Source organism: Pan paniscus, chromosome 18 (assembly GCF_029289425.2).
Source record: "Pan paniscus chromosome 18, NHGRI_mPanPan1-v2.0_pri, whole genome shotgun sequence".
Lineage (NCBI taxonomy): Eukaryota > Metazoa > Chordata > Mammalia > Primates > Hominidae > Pan > Pan paniscus.
This window is the reverse complement of record NC_073267.2, coordinates 24,708,283-24,722,357: the sequence shown is the minus strand read 5'-3', so window position 1 is coordinate 24,722,357 and position 14,075 is coordinate 24,708,283. Positions and strand designations below refer to the sequence as shown.

General features: G+C 47.1%; 1 protein-coding gene across 1 annotated transcript in view; it reads right to left on the bottom strand.

Moving 5' to 3' along the window:
• Positions 1-9,944, bottom strand: part of SCNN1B (sodium channel epithelial 1 subunit beta) — an 81,641-nt gene extending 71,697 nt beyond the window's left edge. Inside the window, exon 1 of the mRNA XM_003813712.6 lies at positions 8,507-9,944. The gene's annotated coding sequence lies outside the window, so the exon portion shown is untranslated. The remainder of the gene's footprint in view (positions 1-8,506) is intronic.
• Between the last annotated feature and the right edge of the window lie 4,131 nt (positions 9,945-14,075).

Here is a 14,075-nt window from a genome sequence, read left to right as displayed (position 1 = left end):
TTTGGAGTGCAGTTGAGAATCTTTTCATCTATGTGAATTCAATGTGCACTTCTTTTCTTGTGATCAACCAAATTATAGCCTTTGCTCTTTAACTTTTTGGATGGGTATTTGGTCTTTGATTTGCAAGAACACATTTCTTTTTCTCCTGAGACAGGGTCTCGCTGTGTTGCCCAAGTTGGAGTGCAGTGGTGCAATCATAGCTTGCTGTAGCCTCCAACTCCCGGGCACAAGCCATCTTCCTGCCTCAGCCTCCCAAGTAGCTGGGACTTGTGCCATTATGCCTCGCTAATCATTCTTTTTTTATAGAGGTGGGGTCTCACTATATTGCCCAGGCTGGTCTCAAAGTCCTGGCCTCAAGCAAGCAATCCTCCCACCTTGGCCTTCCAAAGTGCTTGGATTACAGGCATGAGTCACTGTGCTCAGCCTGCAAGAACCCTATCCATAAAATAATTATTGGTCATAACAGTGGCAAATATTTTAACTAGCTTGGAATGCCTGAGTTCATGTGGGGTTTTTTTTTTTTTTTTTTTTTGGTCATGCAGAACATACTAACTTTTATGTAGTCAGACCCAGCAATCTTGAAGGCCTTTTATTATTTTTATTTTTAAAATAGAGACAGGGTCTCACTATGCTGCCCAGGCTGGTCTCAAGCTCCTGGCCTCAAGCAATGCTCTCGTCTCAGCCTTCCTGAGTGCTGGAATTACATGTGTGAGCCACGGTGCCTTGTCCTTCTGACTCTTAATCAGTGCTTCCAAGAGGATGTGTGGAGGGGCGTGCTTCTTGATTTGAAGTCATCTGCAGGATATGACTGTCCCCAACCTGAGCTTGACCTGGGGCCTCCTTAATAGTCCTCTTGTAGAGTTGAGATCATTCCCCACTGCCTAGGACTTGTGCCTTGACACGTGCTCTCACGGGGGCCAAGAGAGAAGGCCCACAGGCACAGAGGAGCCTCTAGGAACAGGCTCTTTATAAGGTGGCTGTGATGCTTAATACTGAGTGTCAACTTGATTGGATTGAAGGATGCAAAGTATCGATCCCGGGTGTGTCTGTGAGGGTGTTGCCAAAGGAGATTAACATTTGAGTCAGTGGGCTGGGAAAGGCAGACCCACTCTTAATCTGAGTGGGCACCAGCTAATCAGCTGCCAATGCAGCTAGTATATAAAGCAGGTAGAAAAATGTGAAAAGCCTAGACTGGCCTAGCCTCCTAGGCTACATCTTTCTCCCACGCTGGACCCTTCCCGCTCTCAAACATCGGACTCCAAGTTCTTCTGTTTTGGGACTCGGACTGGCTTCCTTGCTCCTCAGCTTGCAGACAGCCTATTGTGGGACCTTGTGATCATGTGAGTTAATACTTAATAAACTCCTCTTTAGCTATCTACCTGTCTGTCTATCTATCTATCTATCTATCTATCTATCTATCTATCTATCTATCTATCATCTATCATCTATCTATCTATCATCTATCCATCCATCCTATGAGTTCTGTCCCTCTAGAGAACCCTAACTAATACAGTTATAGTGGGGTGGGAGCAGGTCTTCAGCTGTCAGGGGCAGTCTTCACTAGAAAGCAACTCCTCTAAAAGTCAAGTTTGCCCCAGGCCCTCAGGTGGGGGCAGACTGGAAGCTGTAAGTATAGGATGGTGAGCAAATTTGGAAGAATAATAGTTCTAGGAACTCCACCAGCTCCCTTAGCAACTTTTCTATCTGAAAAAAAAAATGGTTTCTTCCAAGCTCCAGGACCGAGAGGGACATGCCTTTATCTTATGATATACCCTCCAGATTATGTCTTTGCTGAGGACAGAACTCTGCACCATCCACCCTCCCTTCTAGTGCAAGTCAGACACAGACGGCTGGAGGAGATCTCATTTGAAGTTTTACACTAAGCCAGTGATTCTCACACTTGACTGTCCCTCAGAATCACTAAGAGAGCTTATTAAAATACAGATCGTGGCCAGGCATGGTGATTCACACCTGTAATCCCAGCACTTTGGGAGGCCGACGCAGCCACCTGGCAAACATGGTGAAACCCCATCTCTACAAAAAATACAAGAATTAGGTGGGTGTGGGGGCAGGCACATGTAATCCCAGCTACTTGGGAAGCTGAGGCAGGAGAATCGCTTGAACCCGAGGTGGAGGTTGCAGTGAGCCAAGTTCGTGCCACTGCACTCCAGTCTGGGTGACAGTCAGACTCTGTCTCAAAATAAATAAACAAATAAGATAAGATAAGATGAAATAAAATAAAATAAAATACAGATTGCCAGGCTCATTCTGAGAGTCTCTGATGTGGGAAGTCTGGGATGAGTGTGAGAACCTGCATTTCTGTTTTTTAGAGACAGGGCCTTATTCTATCACCTAGGCTGGAGTACAACGGCATGATCATGGCTCACTGCAGCCTCAAACTCCTGAGCTCAAGCAACCCTTCTGCCTCAGCCTCCAGAGTAGCTAGGACTACAGGTGTGCACCACCATGCCTGGATAATTTTTAAATTTTGTACAGAGATGGAGTCTTGCTATGTTGTTCAGTCTAGTCTTGAACTCCTGGCCTCAATTGATCCTCTCACCTCAGCCTCTCTGAGTGCTGGGATTCCAGGTGGGAGCCACTGCACCCGGCTTGTACTCTGCATGTCTTTCTTTCTTTTTACTTTTTTAGAGACAGAGTCTTGCTCTGTCACCCAGGCTGGAGTGTAGCCCGATGATCACAGCTCACTTCAGCTTCAAACTCCTGGGCTCAAGCAATCCTTCCACTTCAGCCTTGTGAGTAGCTGGGACTACAGGCATGCGCCACCACACCAAAATTCATTATTTTTTGAGAAAAGGTCTCTCTCTGTTGCCCAGGCTGGGGTGCAATCACATGATCATAGCTCATTGCAGCCTCAACCTCCTGGGCTCAAGCAATCCTCTCACCTCAGCCTCCCAAGTAGCTGGGACTACGGGCATGTGCCACTACACCCGGCTAATTTTTGAATTTTTTTGTAGGGTCTTGCTATGTTGCTTGGGCTGGTCTTGAACTCCTGGGCTTAAGTGGTCCTCCTGCCTCAGCCTTCCAAGCAGTTGGGATTACGGGCGATGGCCACTGCACCTGGCATTTCCAACAAGCTCAGGTGATGATTATGCTGCTGGTGGGGGGACTATACTTTGAGACCCACTGGCTTAGGTCATTCACTCCCTGGGTTCCCCCATCTAAGGCTGGTCTACCATGTGAGTTAGGTCAAGGGGCATAAAGGAGCACAGGCAGCCAAGCGCAGCGGCTTACGCCTGTAATCCCAGCACTTTGGGAGGCCGAGGTGGGCAGATCACCTGAGGTCAGGAGTTCGAGACCAGCTTGGCCAACATGGTGAAACCTCGTCTTTACTAAAAATACAAAAATTAGCTGGGCATGGTGGCGGACTCCTGTAATCCCAGCTACTTGGGAGGCTGAGGCAGGAGCATCGCTTGAACCCGGGAAGTGGAGGTTGCAGTGAGCCGAGATCACACCATTGCACTCCAGCCTGGATGACAAGAATGAAACTCCGTTCCCCCCACCACCCCACAACCGCCAAAAAAAAAAAAAAAAAAAAAAGGAGCACAGGCTTCATTCCAGTCAAAATAACGGCAGCAGTTGCTGTGTGCTAGATTCTATGCTAGGAACTGTGCAGTGCATTCACTCTGTCATTGAACCCTCCCAGCACACCTGTAGGGTGGGTTTTTTTAGTACTAGTTCCACTTTACAGTGAGAAAACTGAGGCTCAGCAAGGGCTCACATGCTTTGAATCAGACAGATTTGGTGTCCAACTCCAGCTGTACCACTGACCCACTGCAAGATTTTGGGCAAGTGGTTTACTCTTCTTGAGCCTCAGTCTAACTCATCTGTAGAACAGAGATCACAAAACATGACTCCCAGGGCATTATGACGACTACAGGGGTGATGATTACAAGAGAACCTGCACACACTAGTTACTCAAGAAATGCTCATCCCTATTCCTGCCTCACGCCCCATCACGGCCTCAAGTTCCTTTTCTCACTCTCCAGATACATCTTCCTATCTTTCCTCCTACTCACCCTACTACAAAGTGACAACAGACTACATCACTTCTTAAACATACTTCCTTTGTTCATGCCTCTAGGCTTTTGTAAAGGCTGTTTCCTCTGTGTGGAATGCTTTTCTCACTCCACTGCTCCAGAAGAACTCCCATGCATCCTTTAAAACCCACCTTAAAAAGCCCTTCTCTTTGAACCTTTCCTTTAAGTGTTCCCTTCTTGTCCTTGGCCAGAAAAGGTATTGCAGCATCTTACTTGAAGAAGGGGCTCAAAGAGTTACTTTCCTTCCTTCCTCCCTCCCTTACTTATGTTCCTACCACATTTTATAAGGAGTATAATTGGAGTATAATCCACTGTTACAGGGGCCAGGCAGGTGCTGATAACACCACCATTATCAGCATCAGCATCAGCAATGGTTAGACAGTGTTTACTTGAGTCAGGCACTGTACTAAGGGGTTCATGTGTGTTGACTCATTTAATGCCCAATATAACCGTTTGAGGCAAGTGCTATTTATTATGCCTGTTTTACACATAAGGAAATGGAGTCACAAAAAATGCTAAACAATTTGCTTGAAACATAGGTTTTTTTTTTTTTGACAGAGTTTCGCTCTTGTCTCCCAGGCTAGAGTGCAATGATGCAATCTCGGTTCATCGCAATCTCCACCTTCTGGGTTCAAGCGATTCTCCCACTTCAGCTTCCCAAGTAGCTGGGACTACAGGCACCCACCACCATGCCCAGCTAATTTCTGTATTTTTACTAGAGATGGAGTTTCACCCCGTTGGCCAGGCTGGTCTCGAACTCCTGAACTCAGGTGATCCACCCGCCTCAGCCTCCCAAAGTGTTGGGATTACAGGCATGAGCCACTGCGCCTGGCCTGAAACTTGTAATTAATCCACTGATCCACTGCATAGCTGGGAGATAGAGATTGGCTGTGGAGTCCGTGGTGTTAACTTTTATATTAGCTGCTCTTTATGAATCAGGGGTGGGCCAGGTAGGGACTGTCATGCCCTGCAGGGTGCCTGCTCCATGTAAGGGGGCAGCTGAGTGTCTGGCCCGGAGTTGCCAGCTTTTCTTTTCTTTCTTTTCCTTTTTTGAGGCAGGGTCTCACTCTGTTGCCCAAGCTGGAGTACAACTGTGTGATCACAGCTCACTGTAGTCTCAACCTCCTGGGCTCAGGGGAGCCTCTCACCTCAGCTTCCCCTGTAGCTGGGACTGTAGGTACATGCCACCACACCCAGGTTATATATATATATATATATATATATATATAATATATTAATATATATTTATATATTATATTTATATATATAAATATATGTTATATTATATTTATATATATAAATATATGTTATATATATTTATATATAATATATATTTATTTATATATAAAAATATATATATTTGGTAGAGATGGGTTTTTGCCATGTTGCTCAGACTGATATTGATCTCCTAAGCTCAAGCAACTCGCTGGTCTCGATCTCCTAAGCTCAAACAACCCACCCTCCTTGGTCTCCCAAAGTGCTGGGATTACAGGTGTGAGCCACCATGCCTGGCCATTGCCAGCTTTACTGATATCTCAAGAGGATCCAGAAATATGGAGTCTTATATGAACTGATTTTTAAAATCTTGGGAATAATCTAAAAATTTAAAAGTCCACAGGCCTTCTTTGTGACTTTTGCTATCTCCTGTATTCCAAAGGGGAGCACCTCAGCTCACTTCATTTCTGCGTCTTAACCCAGGACCAGGCACACCTTAGGCCTTTTGTAAGTAACATGACACTTCTGGACTCCACAGTAAGCTGGGCTTGGCTCTCAACAAGCGGAAATCTCTTCTTTGGCTCAGGGCTCAGTGCAAAGGACCCTCTGGTCTGTACTTGGGGTGTGGATGAAGTCACAAACAGTGGCTCTAGGCATCACCCCTGCGTCCCCCCACCACCCAAGGGCCATCTCCAGGTCTCCCCTGTTCAGGAAAAGACTTCCTGCTTACTGAAGCTGATGAGTCCCTAAGCATTTTATTTACATCACCCCACTAATCCACCTAACAGTTTGGGGAGGGTGCCATTATTATCATGCCCATTTTACAGATGTGAAAACTATGGCTCAGGGAGGGGAAGGGAATTGCCTGAACTAGGAGGGGGTGAAGCTGGGATTATAATGTAGTGTCTCTGATTCTAGCTTTTCATCAACCCAGATCATGGGTTCCACCAAACTTTTAAGGGTCCTGTCAGTCTATAGCAAACACACTCTCTTTAGGCCACAGCCTGGACCTACAGTTTGTGGTACACAAACAGGACCCTGGACAGTCCAGTCTGCCAGTGCGTGGTTCTCAACTCCTTCTGTCTGCTATTGGAGGCTGAGTTTGGCTTTGGAGGGCATCTAGAGAGAACCCCTGGAGGTGGCCCCGATGGAACCTCTGCCCGCTGGGGCATGGCCAGGCAGAACTAGTGGCCTGGCTGAGTCCCAGCCTTAGGGACCTGCAGAGACTGCAGCTAGAGAAAGTGTGGTGTTTGTCCTTGGTCATAGACAGAATAGAGGTGTGTGCACACACCTGTGTGTGTGTATGCATGCATGTACACTTGCTTGTGTGTATGTCTCATGTATGTGTGCCCGTGTGTGCTTGTGTGTGAACATGCATATGTACACATATGTGTGCATGTGTGTGCATGTGTGTGTGTGCGTGCATTCATGGGTCCGTAAGTGAGCAGTGGAAAAGAGAGGACCTCATCGCCTAAATTCAGATCCTGTGAAGTTAGTTTAGGATAAAGAAAAATAAACTGAACTTAACCCAGAGATAACAATTTATAGAAGATGCTGAAATAGAAACCAACCTGAAAATTTTTGTCACCTAAATTCCCATCGGTAGGCATTATCCACGGCGGGAATCCATGCAGCAGTTTAAATAAATAAGCTGGGTTTATATGCAGCAGCATGGATAACTGGGGATGAGAGGGCTCAAGTTGCAGAATGACATAGGTGGGTTGTACCATTTCTACTTCTAGTTCTATTTTTTTGAAACAGAGTCTTGCTCTTTCACTCAGGCTAGAGTGCAATGGTGCCATCTCAGCTCACTGCAACCTCCACCTCCTGGGTTCAAGCGATCCACCTGCGTCAGCCTCCTGAGTAGCTGGGATTACAGGCACATACCACCATGCCCGGCTAATTTTCTTTTTTTTTTTGTAGAAATGGGGTTTCACCATGTAGGCTGGGCTGGTCTCAAACTCCTGACCTCAAGTGATCCGCCCTCCTCAGCCTCCCAAGGTTTGTATCATTTCTATTAAATATCCACCTACAACATTACTACATTACTAAGTATTTTACATATTTTCTATGGCTCTGTATATATGACTGTGTAGGTGGGGGAAAGGGTCTAGAAGGAAACACTCCAAATTATGAAGGTGGTTACCTTTGGGGAGCTGGGAGGGCAGGGGTGGAAGATTACAGAGGAAGAAGAATGGATCCCTGTGTTCTGCATGGAATTACACAGTTCAGTGGGTAGGCAGGTTGGGTCACTCACGGATGCTGGGATCTGAGACAGGGGTGCTCAGGTCTCTGGGAGCTTTCAGACCCACCCACCCGGCTTTGTGAGAGCTGGGCTGCCAGGGACCAAAGCCAGTCTTGGTTGTTCTGCCCCTACTCCCTGGTGGAGGTGAGTGGAAGATGTGCCTTTTGTGGACTGGAGGTCTCTGCTGCTTCCTCCCTAAACTCTGTGCCTCATTTTCCCCCTCCACGCTAGAGTGAGAACGTCCCTGTACTATATCCCAGACCCTTTCCCTCCACAGCACACCTAAGTCATATGACATTGTCCAGACATCAACTTAGCACTTGAGAATCCTCAGCGCAGACAACTGCAGGGCGTTCGGATCTGGCCTCCTCCACCACATCACCCCAAATGAAACCCACGTTCCCCGGACGCCACTGACAGCCCACGAGGTAGGCTCCAGGGTCGGACTGCCTGGGTTCAAATCTGAGCTCAGCAACTTGTTCCTGGGACGTAGGGAAGCTTCCCCACCCTCTGCCCCTCAGTTTGCACCTCTGCAAAATGGGGACAGCAAGAGAACCACCCCACAGGGATGCCCTGTGAGCGAAGTTAGGTCGTTTGAGCAAGGCGCTCTGCTGAGCTGTGCCCAGCACGTTGAAAGCGCTCTCGAGTTTCATTGTTGTCACTTCTTGAACAACCTCTCGCCCCGCCCACTCCGTGCCAGGACTTTGCCGCCGTCTCTGAGGTCCCAGACACGCCGGGGACCCTCGCCCCGTCCGCCTTCTGCACCCTGGGGACTTTTCCCAGCCTCCAGCTCTCCCCTCCGCCCCCAACCCGTTCAGTCCCCAGGCCGGGTCCCAGGCACCTCAGACAGACACCCAAGCGCCCTCCTGTGGGAAACTGAGGCCGGGACAGGAGCGCGCGGGCCGGGGTTGGGCAGGAGAAGGCGCGCGCGCAGGGACTCCGGGCAGCGCACGGGAGACCGGGTGCGAGCCAGGGTTCGCCGTCATACCTGCTCGGGCGGCGGAGCGGGGACACGGAGGATGCGCGCTGTCGGCGGTGGCGGAGGCGGCGGCGGCCGAATGTTGGTGACACTGGGACACCCGGCGAGCGCGGCGAGACCGACTGGGAGGGAGCAGGTTCAGGGGCGGGGAAGCACGGGGAGCGCCCGCGGGTGGAGCTTACTGGGCGCTACCGGCCTGGCCACACGCACGGTCCCGGCTCCCCTGGCCACCTCCCTCGCCTCCCAATAAGCTCCAGCCCCCACACGCCAGGTTCAGGGACACTGGACGCCACCCGCACGCACGCGCTCCGCATTCTCCCTCCCCACCTCGGGACACCAGCGATACCCACATGCGCCACGAATATGTCCACAGACCCCTCATCCGAGTGTACCCCACGTCCCCTCAGTACATATCACAAGCCACATATATGAACACTCCATCCCACCCCACGCGTGTACCTGTCCCGTTCACCTAGGCGAAGCATCGCGCTCACCAGTACAGGCGCGCCCCCATCACATCCACACCCCTGCAGACACAGTGTCCTCTGGGCAAGTTGGTGATTTTAGGGGGACATATGCAGCCACTTTTCCCAGGAACGTTCTTCCCTCCGCCTCTTCCACCTCCACCAAGGGGGAGACCTCCCAGATCTCAATCATCCCCGATAGGTCCTATCTTTGCATTAGAAATTCAAACAGCCCACCCCGAGATTGGGACCTCTGGCCCCCTCTGGAGTGCCCGCTACACCTGTGCTCTAGCCTCAGGGCACTGGCGGGCCTTGCGCATTTCCTCGAATCTTCCCTTCCTTTTCTTTTCTCTTCTCATCAAGTCAAGGTTTCAGGACTATCATTTCAGCCACTTTCTTGCCAATATCCTTAACACTTAGTTTCCTGTATATTTCTCCATAGATTGTCCTAATGCAGTCATTCTCAAAATTTTTGGTCTTAGGAATCTTTTGTATTTTTCTTTTCTTTTCTTTCTCTTTCTTTCTTTCTTTTTCTTTCTTTCTCTTTCCTTCTTTCTCTTTCCTTCTTTCTTTCTCTTTCTCTCTCTCTCTCTCTCCACCTCCCTCCCTCCCTACCTCTCTCTTTCTTCTTTCTTTCTTTCTTTTTTTTTTTTGACAGAGTCTCACTCTGTTGCCCAGGCTGGAGTGCAGTGGTGTCATCTCAGCTCACTGTAACCTCCACCTCCCGGAATCAAGCGATTCTCCTGCCTCAGCCTCCCTAGTAGCTGGGATTACAGGCATGCACCACCATGCCTGGCTAATTTGTGTTTTTTGTAGAGATGGGTTTTCTTCATATTGGCCAGGCTGGTCTGGAACTCCTGGACTCAAGTGATCCACTCGCCTCGGGCTCCCAAAGTGTTGGGATTACAGGTGTGAGCCACCATGCCCAGCCAGGAATCTTCTGTACTTTAAAAAATTACAGAATACCTGAGACTTTTTGTTTATGTGGAATACACACACACACACACACACACACACACACACACGTGTTTTTAACACATATATGTTATTTTGTTTATATAATGATACTTTCCATATGAGAAACTAAAACTGATACCTAAAAATATTTATTAATGCATTACACTATAATAAACCCACTACTTGTTGACATAAATAAAAGGCTTTTTTACAATTTTTTTCTTTTTTTGGTAAAGAGAGACAGGGTCTCAATTTGTCGCCCAGGCTAGAGCACAGTGGTGTGACCCCTGCAGCCTCAAACTCTTGGGCTCAAGCCATCTTCCTGCCTTAGCTGGGACTACAAGGTGTGTGTGCCACTGCTTCCGGCTAATTAAAAAAAGTTTATTTTTCTGGAGACAAAGTCTTGCTGTGTTACCCAAGCTGGTCTCAAATACCTGGCCTCAAGCAATCTTCCCACTTCAGCCTCCCAAAGAGCTGAGATAACAGGTGTGAGCCATCATGTCTGGCTGAAAAATACTTTTCAAAAAAAAAAAAATCAGTGGGAAGGGCACTGTTTAGCATTTTTGCAAATCTCTTTAATGCTTGGCTTAATAAGAGACAGCTGGATTCTCATATTCAGTCGGCTGCAATCTGTTGTTTTAGTTGAAGTAAATGAAGTAAATTCAGCTTCATATAACTTGACCCACCATTGCTTTTTTCTTGAGTCTTTTTTTTAATTATTATTATACTTTAAGTTCTGGGATACATGTGCAGAACGTGCAGGTTTGTTACACAGGTATACACGTGCCATGGTGGTTTGCTGCACCCATCAACCCATCATCTACATTAGGTATTTCTCCTAATGCTCTCCATCCCCTAGCCCTCCACCCCCTGACAGGCTCTGGTGTGTGATGCTCCCCTCCCTTTGTCCATGTGTTCTCATTGTTCAACTCCCACTTATGAGTGAGAACATGCAGTGTTTGGTTTTCTGTTCCTGTGTTAGTTTGCTGAGAGTGATGGTTTCCAGCTTCATCCATGTCCCTGCAAAGGACAGGAACTCATCCTTTTTTATGGCTGCATAGTATTTCATGGTGTATATGTGCCACATTTTCTTTATCCATTCTATCATTGATGGGCATTTGGGTTGGTTCCAAGTCTTTGCTATTGTGAATAGTGCCGCAATAAACATACATGTGCATGTGTCTTTATAGCAGCATGATTTATAATCCTTTGGGTATATACCCAGTAATGGGACTGCTGAGTCAAATGGTATTTCTTGTTCTAGATCCTTGAGGAATCGCGATACTGTCTTCCACAATGGTTGAACTAATTTACACTCCAACCAACAGTGTAAAAGCGTTCCTATTTCTCCACATCCTCTCCAGCATCTGTTGTTTCCTGACTTTTTAATGATTGCTATTCTAACTGGTGTGAGATGGTATCTCATTGTGGTTTTGATTTGCATTTCTGTAATGACCATTGATGACCTACCATTGCTTTTGCACTGTCAGGGAAAATGTCCACAGGTGAAAAAGGCAAATAACATCTTAGGATTCTTATGAAAGTGATTTTGACCTCACAGTTCCTCCTGAAAGGATCTCTGGGACCTCCCAGGGGTCTGTGGACCTCACTTTGAAAATCAATGCTTCCCAGGTGTATTTGGTTGTGACCATATAAAATTGTTGATATTTGACTATTATTGACCTATGAAAATAGCAATTTCGGCTGGGCGGGGTGGCTAATGCCTGTAATCCTAGCACTTTGGGAGGCCAAGGTGGGCGGATTGCCTGAGCTCAGGAGTTCGAGACCAGCCTGGGCAACATGGTGAAGCCCCATCTCTACTAAAATACAAAAAATTAGCCAGGCATGGTGGTGCGCACCTGTAATCCCAGCTTCTCAAGAGGCTGAGGTGGGAGAATCACTTGAACCCGGGAGGCGGAGGTTGCAGTGAGCCAAGATTGTGCCACTGCACTCTAGCCTGGGTTACAGAGTGAGAATCAGTCTCGAAAAAAAAAAAAAAAAGAAAAAGAAAAAGAAAAAAGCAAAAAAAAGAACATAGCAATTTCATATGGTTCAACCCAATACGTTATTTTTGAAGGTTTTCTTTTGGGGCCCTGTTGGACGGTTTTAGAATGAGTCCCCTGTGGAACTGTGCTGTTGTGACCAGCTTTATACAACTGACATCTTCATTCTGTGTCATGATTTCCATTGTTGGAGAGTTGGAGTTTTGGGATGTCTGGGAACTCCAGACTGGTTGATGTTACGCTGGCAAGTTTTAAGGCATGAATGTTTAAGCAACTATGAACAAAGAGTGTTGTGTTCTGTAGTTAATTTGGCCTCCTGAGGAGAAAACCAACTTCTTTCCCCTTTTTGTTAGGGTCTACAGTCTGACACCATTAGACAGCATCCATATGGACTTTAGCCAGCTGTTTAGAACTGTGGATCGTTTTGAGGTAGGAAGTAGGCAAAACTTGACTCTGGATAAGTTTGAATACTGGCCAAACACGGAAGAGGCACCAACAGCACCTCTCCATAAAACATGGCCATCAGTGCCATTACAGTTTACCATTGTCATGGCAACGCCCGGAAGTTACCGCCCATTTTCTAGCTATCTCTGAATAACCTGCCCCCTTAATTAGCATGTCATTAAAAGTGGGTATAAATATGACTGCTAGGCTGCTCTGGCCGTCATGGGGTAGCCTTGCTCTACAGGAGCAGGGACAGAGCCTAACACTGCTGCTGCCTCAATAAGGCATTTTCTTCCACCACCAGCTAGCTGGCTCTTGAATTCCTTCCTGAGTGAAGCCAAGAACCTGCCCTGCATTAATTTGGCCAAATTTTAAAAAACTCTTTTTATGGATGAAGATTCATGGGTTAAATTATGGCACAGTCAGATGAATTCACGTCTGAAAGGATTAATGACTGGTTTGGGAGGTCTCTCAGGGACCCCCCAAAAAATGTTCTATTGAATATTTTTGTAGTATTGTGGAAAGACAGTCCTTTTGCTTTCTTTGGGTTAGTGCAATTCTAGGAGATGAGATCAGCCAATCTAGCCCTAGAAATCCGTGAGATGTTAGATGTTGAAGCCATATTACCCTTTATAACCACCATCTCACACAATACTTTGCATAGAAGACAAGGTGAATATTCTTTTTTGGGGGTGTGGGAGAGTTGGGGACACCAAACATCCATTCATTCTACTTCAGGTAACTGCACTTAGTTTAGCTCTGGGGTCACCACTCCTTTTTCACCCCTCATCTGTATTTTGATCTTAGGGGTGTTGACTTCATTCATTACCACCCCATTCAGGGTGGATATGGCCCAGGCCTATTAATTAGCATTTTGTATTCCTCTTGGGATAGTAATTTGTTCACATATGGGACATGACCCAAGTCAGATTAACTATGGTTGGTGAAACTCTATTCAAGGACTCTTTCATTGAGCTCTCAGGGAGTTTTGCTGGCTTGGGAGTTGTTCAGATGGGGAGCTATATTTTGGAAGAGGCTGTATAATAATGGATTCCACAAAGAAAGATGACAAAGAGAAACTAGGTCCCGATATCATTGTTTGACCCAACCAAAAACATACCAGAAGTTAGCCCTACCTCCTGCACATTTCAGATGCATAAGACTATAAATTTCCTTTTTGCTAAGCCATCTTGGGGTATCTGTTGCTTGCAACCAAAAGACTCCTGGCCGATTCTGGTGAAAATTGTATCCAAATTGCAAAAGAAGGAAGTGAGGAGGAATAGCTAATACATCCATTTGCAGAATCTTGACAGACTGGAATGTCTGGCTCTAAACTGAGAATGTAAACAACAACAAGCACAAATATTAAGTCCAACAGTGAGTGAGGCTCAGATAGGCAACTGCCTGCCTAAGTCCTGAAAGGGAAGCCATGGCTTGAGGCATGTGCTACCCTCCTGAGACAGAGGGTTAAGGAAACTCTCAGAGATGCAGTGCCACCTACAGGTCTGGAGGCCCCCAGGCGCTGGGTCTCTGGCTGGGTTGGCGGAATCCTTATTCCATTGATCAAAGGCAGATCCCTGATCTTCAATTTCTCTCTCTCTCTCTTTTTTTTTTTTTTTGAGATGGAGTCTTGCTCTGTGGCCAGGCTGGAGTGCAGTGGCGAGATCTGGGCTCACTGCAACCTCTGCCTCCTGGGTTAAAGCGATTCCC